Raw genomic sequence first — 8,395 nt, 5'->3', positions numbered from 1 at the left:
TTGCTAAACATGCCCGCTGTTTGATCTAAGTCATTTATAAAGATATTGAACAACATTAGGCCAAGCAAAGAAGCCTGTGGCACCCTACACCTCTCTCCAGGATAGAGAGCAACTGTTGGTGACTATCCTTTGCATTCAGCCTGTCAACCAATTACAGATCCACCTAACTGTAAGACTGTCTAGGCCACAGTTCACCACTTGCTTCCAAGACTATAACTGGGGACCTTATCAAAAGTCTTATTGATACACACACACACACACACACACACACACACACACACACACAGCATCCACAGCATTCTCCTGGTCTACCAAGCTTGTAACATGATCAGAAAAGGGAAATATTGGATTAGTTTGGCTTGTTTTAGAGAGACCTATGCTGACTCTAGTAATCACAGCATTCCTTTCTAAGTGTGCATAGACTGAGTGCTTAATGACCAGTTCTAGAATATTTTGATGTCAAGGAAACTAGTTAGTAATTGCTCAGCTCCTCTTTTTTGCCCTTTTTTGAAGATGGGAACAAGATTTGTCCTCATCTGATCTGCTGGGACCTTTCCTTTTAACCACAAATTCTCAAAGATCATTGCAAGTGGCTTTGAGATAACATCTGCAAGTTCCTTTAGTACTCTTGGATGTGGTTCATCCAGCCCTGGAGAGTTAGATTTATTTAGAGTAGCTAGGTATCTGTTTATTACTTCTTTACCTATTGTGAGCTGTAGTCCTCTTATTGCATGATTTATTCTATTTTACTGGTTAGAACACTGTTTACTTTTTGTGAAAAGACTAAGGCAATGAGAGTACAGTTGGCCCTTCTTATACACAAATTTTTTATACACGGATTAAAGCATCCACAGTTTGAAAATGTTCCAAAAATTATAAATTCCAAATATCAAACCTTGATTTTCCATTTTTTATAAGGGACACCATTTTGCTACGTCATTATATTTAATGGGACTTGAGCATCCACGGATTTTGTTATATGCAGGGGATCTTGGAACCAAGCCCCAGCGTATAACAAGGGTCCACTGTATTCTACAGTTCAGCCTTCCATGTGTCCCCGTTAACATTGTACCATGCACCATTTCCATATTCATCTTCTTGCTCCAAATAGCCCCACAAAAACCATTTTTATTACATTCAATCTTTCAAGCAAGCCTGAGCTCATTCTGAACTTTAGTTTTTCTGATCATTCAAGCATACAGTTCCCACTAAAAGCCTGAGCTGGTGGTGCCCCCAAGGGCAGCCATCACCTTAGGCTCAGGCACCAGACACTGAGTGCTATAATTGTTATGTCTTGTTCATTCATTCATTGGTGTACTGCATTTATTCTTTATTGTTATTTTTAAAGACTTTTTAAATACTGTCTTAAATTGTAGAGTTTCAATTTAAATATAGATTTCAATATAAATAATTAAATAAATAAATGACAATTGTTAGTTAATTCTGATAGTTTAGTTTTGTGTTGTTGTTGTTTTGCTTTTTTTGCTTGCTTGTTTTACCACCAGAAAAGGAGAGAGGCACATATGTGATTTTCTGCATTAGGTGGAGAATAGCTATGTAACTTGACTGATTGTGGAAGCTATCTCAGGCTGTAAAATATCTTTCGGAAGACTTAGTGGTCTCCTTTCAGTTGTGGCCAGAACCAGAGAAACAAAGCTCTGTGTACTCTTCTCCTGTCATAACAACAAAGGCCCACATCCAAGCACACAGCAAAATCAAAGCATTTGCAGGAAAAGATAGCCCCTGCAAAAAAGAATTTAAAAATTATAAATCTAGCTCTTGACATAAATTCAATAAGTTCACAACCTCTAGTGCTGGGAAAAATCAAAGTGTATTCATTATGCATTAAAAGGTTTGATGAGGTTGTGGACATTGTTGTTGTCTGCATTTCGGCTAATAGAGCTTGGACACTGTAACAGTATTTTGTTGGTGGTGTTTGCTTTTGCTTTCAGCCAAGCTGTAATGACTGATCGGTATGGCTGATTTACAGGAATGAAGGTTAAATCAATAAAATGTTAAGAGTCCATTGGCTGTTCTTTTTACTCAGAAGTGAAAATGCTATTTTCTATCTACTACTCTGCTTTTCAGCATTTGTAGAGCTGAATTCTAAAGACTCAGAGTTGGATCAACTTGTCGCATTTTTGAAAACAGTCTCAGAATTCAACATTAATTGAAACTAAGTCCTACATTTAATGCTTATGACATTCAGAACTATCAAAGAAATAGAAAAATGTAAGAGGTCTAAAGCACCCCCTTATTTAAAAGGTTCACACTGAAAATATGAAGTGGAATTTTAAAATAAAAACCATGCATTTGAAATTTGACTGTCTACTTTGCACATTTGGAATTTGTGTATCTGGAAATATTCAGCAGAATGTAGTAAAAAATTATAGTGGAAGTACCATAAATAAAATGGCAAATATCTATCTGGTCCTACTTTGTCTCAGCTGAAAACAATGAATGACCTTGCTATAAAGAGAAGAAACTAAGGTGCGGGACAGACTGCTCGAAAAGGGCAGTCTGCAGGTGGCCTAATTTCCTCCAGAGGGAAGCCACAGCCACCAAACCGCACGGCTTCCCTCCGGAGGAAAACCCCCCCCAGAAAACCCGGGTTCTTTTTGCGCCGCAGCGCTGACATAATGAGTGTGCATGGTGCCATGCGGATGCTGTGTGGTGCTTACGTAACAATGGTGGCACCTGTGTACACAGGGTGCCGTCATTGTTACGGCACCATGCTGTGTTTGGGTTAGGGACTGTGCGGTTGCCACACAGTCCTAACCCTAAAATTGGCGCTAGCACAGTGCATTTGCATGGTCTGTACTGTGCCTAACTTTCCAGAGTTCCAGAGATCTTAAGAGATGAGAATAGCAATGACAATCTAAAGGGGTTTTGTTTTGAGTTAGGGGTGAAACAGACTGCCTGAAGGGATAGTGTCATTCTGGCTGTGAAAAAGCTGATTGGGCACCTTGCAACTATACTCTGGCTTTTTTCCAGTGCAAAAAGAAGTGGCAAAATGGAACTCCTTTTTGTGTTGAAAAAAAAGGTGGCTTTTCCTCTGCCATCGTGGCTTTACAGTGCTCCTGCGGCATGCGGCAACTATAGGACCATAGAATTAATTTCCCATGCAAACAAAATTATGCTCAATATTCTGCAGCATAGAATCCAATCATGTATGGAGAGAGAATTTCCAAAGGTGCACGTGGGATTCAGGAAACAAAGAGGCACTAGGAACCACATTGCAAACATACAATGGTTAATGGAGCACACCAAGGCATTCCAAAAGAAAATCAGCATGTTCTTTGTAGACTATTGACTTTGGCTGCATAGATCATGAACAGCTAGGGAATGACTTAAAGAAATGGGAGTGCCACTACATTTGATAGTCCTGATGTGGAATCTCTACTCAGGACAAGAAACCACTGTTAGAACAGAATATGGTTCCCAATTGGCAAGGAGTCAGGCAAAGGAGCATTCTATCACCCAATTTATTTAACTTGTAAACAGAAAATATCATATGAAGGGCAGGTTTAGACTCAGAAGGAGGAGAAATGAAGAGACCAGGAAGGAACATTAACAATCTAGGTTGGCTCCCAGATTTGAGGCTCAACTTGAGACTTAACTTGAAAGTATCTTGCAAGGACTTGAGATTTAGGAGATTATTGCACATGCCTTATCCTGACTTTTCCTCAATGGGATACATGTGTGTCAAAGATGGGTCTTACCGCATTCTCCCATGGCAGGGCATGTGCAGCCCATATGCAACCCTGGCTTATCCCATGGCTTTTCATGGATGGTCCCGTCCTTGAAAAGCCACAGGATAAGACAGGGTTGCACATGGGTTGCATATACCCTGCCACAGGAGACTGCGGTAAGATCCATCTTTGACAGTTAAACACACTTGTATCAAGTAAGGGAAAAAGATGGGATAAGGCATGTGTGATAATCTCCTAAATTTCAAACTTGGAGTAAAAGACTTAAATCCATCATTGGAGGTTGGTGACTTGGAGATCTCTTATTCATAGGGTTGACATAGATTTAAGATGTCTTCATGGCAATTAACAACAATGAACTCATGCTTTCTCCCATAACTCATTTTTGTTTCCTATTATAAACAGGAATAATAAAGAGCCTTCTCAATATATATATATGTAAACACACATTTCATCTCAAAACATATATTTAAGTCCATAATGTGATATATTAAAACTGTCAAAAACTACCTCACAACACTTGGAAAAGTGTGAAAGCTGTTGGATAAGTCCCAGTCTGAACATCAGTCTGGCTGGTGCAGATCTACATATTTTATACAGGTTTTCACAAAGATCAGCTTCTTTAAGCAATAGTGTTTCAAAGTTCTTGCTTGCTCCTGATCTTTCCAATGTCAATGGAGCATTACCATAACACTTAGTTTATGATTTCAGCCTGGATTTAAATTAATTTTCCATAATCTTTGTTCTTCAGTGTTCACAGGTGTCCGGATTAGCTGAAATGAGGTCATGTCCTCTGCTGATCAGTGTTCAGCATGAATTGATTAGCACTGATTAGCATGGGTAACATGATTAGCAGACTCAGCTGTTAGCTATCACCCCGTCAAATGGCTACAGATGTCCTCCAACTGAGACAGCTAATCAAGATTCTTCCATACTCAAAAATGTTTCTGGGATGGTTCAGGTCACCAGTAAGATTGCAATCTCAATTCTTAGTTTGCATGCAGAGTCCACGATTTCCAACAAAATATAGAGATCTGACAGTATATTTTCACTAGCAGTAAATGTTCACTTTTCTGTAAGAAAATATTGTAAATGTCGTTCTGTTCACTCTGTCAACACTGGCTTCAGTTACCCTTGAAACTGTTTTGGTCAGGCCCTCAGTGGATCAGGTCATCTAGAACTATAAACATGGTCCAAACTGGAGTGTGTCCAAAGGAAGGCAACTAAGATGGTGAAGGGTCTGGAAATCGTGCCCTATGAGGAAATGCCTTAGGGAGCTGGGTATGTTTAGCCTGGAGAAGAGAAGGTTGAGAGGTGATATGATAGCCTTGTTTAAATATTTGAAGAGATGTCATGTTGAGGAGGGAGCAAGCTTGTTTTTTGCTGCTCCAGAGAACAGGACCTGGAACTGCAGGAAAAGAGATTCCACTTCAACATTAGGAGGAACTTCCTGACATTAAGGGCTGTTTGACAGTGGAACACACTCCCTCAGAGTATGGTGGAGTCTCCTACCTTAGAGGTTTTAAACAGAGGCTGGGTGCTTTGATTGGGAGTTCCTGCATGACAGGGGGTTGGACTGGATGGCCCTTGTTGTCTCTTCAAACTCTATGATTCTATGATTCCTACAGAGAAGTTTTCAAGATATCATCACTGTCTGTCCTAGATACGTAAGTCTTGTCACGAATTACACACTGTCCTTGAGTAAAGAGAAAAATGTCTGGCTCTTTCCCCCTTGTTGATTTCCTCACATAGAAAGTGACAGCTCTGAAGAGCAGATGCTCTTGTTAGTGTGAGGACTTTCTAGATGAGCAAGGATGCTGGAAAATCAATGTGCTTGCTCAGCAAGAGAGTCCCCATGCAAAAAATTCTCTTCTCTTCTCACTTATCATATGAAAACACACACAATGGAGGCAGTGGGGCAGGCCTGCCCTGGTTCATGGTTTGTAATGCCTGAAAAGGGTCCTAGCTGCAGTGTTTTCAAGCTTTCTTCTAAAGAAACCAAGCCATCATCACCTGTGCTAGTTGATCTGCTCAGACAAATCATGCCCCTCTCCTTTCTTTGTTGCATCTCAGCAATGCCTCACTCTGCCTAATGGTAGATACCAATGCTGCAAATTTCTTAGTACTTGGAAGCATTTTTAATTGCTTGGAATGACTTAAGTTTAGAACAAAACTCTGAATATGTACTGAAAAGCAGCTTACACTGAAATCCAAGCAAGCATGGTTAAGATGAGGCACCAAGCTCCATTGCTTTTAAATCAGGATTAGACTCCAGCACGTCCCCTGCAATTAGCTTTCCCAATAGTTGAAGCAAGCCTTCCCCAACAACTGCCCCATTAAGTTGAGGTTTTAATGAAAGCAGTTAGGTCTCTGATGTACATATAAAAAAGCTGAACCTTGCTAATTTTTATGTACCTGGAAAAAACTTAGTGTATCAGGACAAAACTGACAATTTGGACAGTATGGGGCAACAAAACTTGCCAGCCTTTTGTAAATAAGTGTTGATTTGACATGTGGACTGGGAGTCTGACACTGAAATTCTTCCAGATGACAAGGAACTCAAATAGGATTGCCGGACTGAAAACATGAGATGATCTTGTGCATAAATAAGGACTGGAGTGTGGTTTTGGTGCAGCTTCCAATCTCTTAGGACGCATGCATAATTTAAACAGCATACTTCCAAAGTGACTCGAAGCAGCTTTATTTTGGCCTATCTGTACGGGCCCAAAGTTATCCATAGAACTGTTCTCTAGCACCACATTTCTGTTGAGTTGATTTTCTGTCTATTAGCTTTGTTCACTATTCAGCTTTCACAACCATATATGGAAATGGAAGACATGATACCATGGACCAGCCTAGCTTTAGTATTCAATGATATATTTTAGACCTTACCGCACAGAGCTCCTGGCACGGGACGTGAATGGTCCAAAAGGAGTCAGGAAGGGAACGGAATGAGTGGGGGACACATTTTACGGCGCACAGAAGTCCCTCAGTCATTCCGTTCCCTTCCATTCTGTTCCCAATCCATCCTAGAGGAGGCGATTTTTGAGAACTGTTCTGAATAGTTCTCAAAAATCGCATCCTCTGGAACAGATCGGGAATGGAAGGGAACGGAATGAGTGAGGGACTTCTGTGTGCAGTAAATTGCATCCCCCACTTGTTCCTGGCCCCTTTCATTCTCATCTTGTTCTGTGGAGCCCCTGTGTGGTAAGGTTCTTTGACACTTCAGGATTTTGTCTAGTTCCTTCTTAACTACCCTTCCAAGTCTTACTCTTCTTCTGTTTTCTTAATGGCAGTATCCATTATTCAGGCATGCTTTATGGCTGATATTTCAGTTGATTGCCCTGGCTATACTCTTATCTAATTATGTCCTGCTTACCTCTACTGAGAGCAACACAGCAGGGGAATATACAAAGGAATAGTCTAGAGTCCAGTCCAAATGTCACACAATACCAGTCAGTCACAGCAAAGGGCAGAGTCACAAGGCAAGTCAGATAACTACAGTCATGAATCCAAGAGCTAGGAACAACAGGGCTGCAAGACTGGTTGTTGGCTGCACAGAACCTCTGCAGCTGAAGGTCTTTTAAAAGGCCTCTGCTTCTCTCAGCTGAAACCTATTAGTTCTCCCCTTGGCTTCCAGCCTTGAAGAATGCCTCAAAGATTCCTTGACCTGTCTTTGCTCCATAGGTCCTAGCACCTGCAGCCTAGAGTCCATAGAGTCTGTTTCTGCTGATCCAGGCAAACCCAGATCTGCCCCTATCTCAGCCTTCTCTGTGTCTTCAGAGTCTGAATCCTTTGATTGTGCCTCTAAGTCAGGTGCAGGGCAGTCCATGACAAATTATAGTATTGTTGTTTATACTTGTTTATGCATTTTAATTTATTGAATTTTAATTCTTTATATGCAAGATTTTAATGCTATTTATCTTACACTGTACTTTTATATCATTCTTCTTTTATGATATATTTATTCATTTTGCATATGACTGGCCTATGATCTAAGCAGTCTCCATTCTGATTAATAACTGAGTGAACTATTTCAATACTTCTTACCTGGCTGTATAAAAAACAACACCTTCTGATGTTCCCTCTTCTACACAATTGAGTCCCTTCCAGTTTTCAGTCTAACAAACCTAACACAGAAAGCCAAAAGCAATGACAGACAAGCTACCTTTCCTTTTGTGGTTTGATATCTTCCACCACTTGTGTGGGAGGTAGGAAGCATCCCAGATTGAAACAGCTCCAATAGGAAGTGATGAGATGAGGAAGAACAGTTCCACTGACAAGATGGCCAGGAGGTGATATCACACAGAGCAGCTGCTGGATGTTCCATGGGAGGTGGATGCAGTTGAGTCCCAAAATAAAGATGAATTCTTCTCTGTTCTACTGGCATGCTGGGAGAATTTGAATAAGTGTTGAAGAGAGGAGGAAGAGTATATGTGAAAAAATAAATGACTACCCTCATCTCTTTCTCTGAGCCTTAGGGAACAGAGTAGGAATTCTGATTAGAGGATGGTCAGGACCCTGCCCTGCCACAATGTGTGAAGCAGTGCAACAAATGCTATATATTAACTACACTAACTGCCTTTATTCCAGATAATTAAACGCTATCCATGTGGCATGTTTTCAGACTCATTAAAAGTGCCTTCATTTATCACTAAAGCTCTGCCTCTCTCTTCATCTTTGCC

Source organism: Sceloporus undulatus, chromosome 3, assembly GCF_019175285.1.
Source record: "Sceloporus undulatus isolate JIND9_A2432 ecotype Alabama chromosome 3, SceUnd_v1.1, whole genome shotgun sequence".
In the NCBI taxonomy this organism is placed as follows: domain Eukaryota; kingdom Metazoa; phylum Chordata; class Lepidosauria; order Squamata; family Phrynosomatidae; genus Sceloporus; species Sceloporus undulatus.
The sequence above is the reverse complement of the archived record's forward strand: the minus strand, read 5'-3'. Positions refer to the sequence as shown.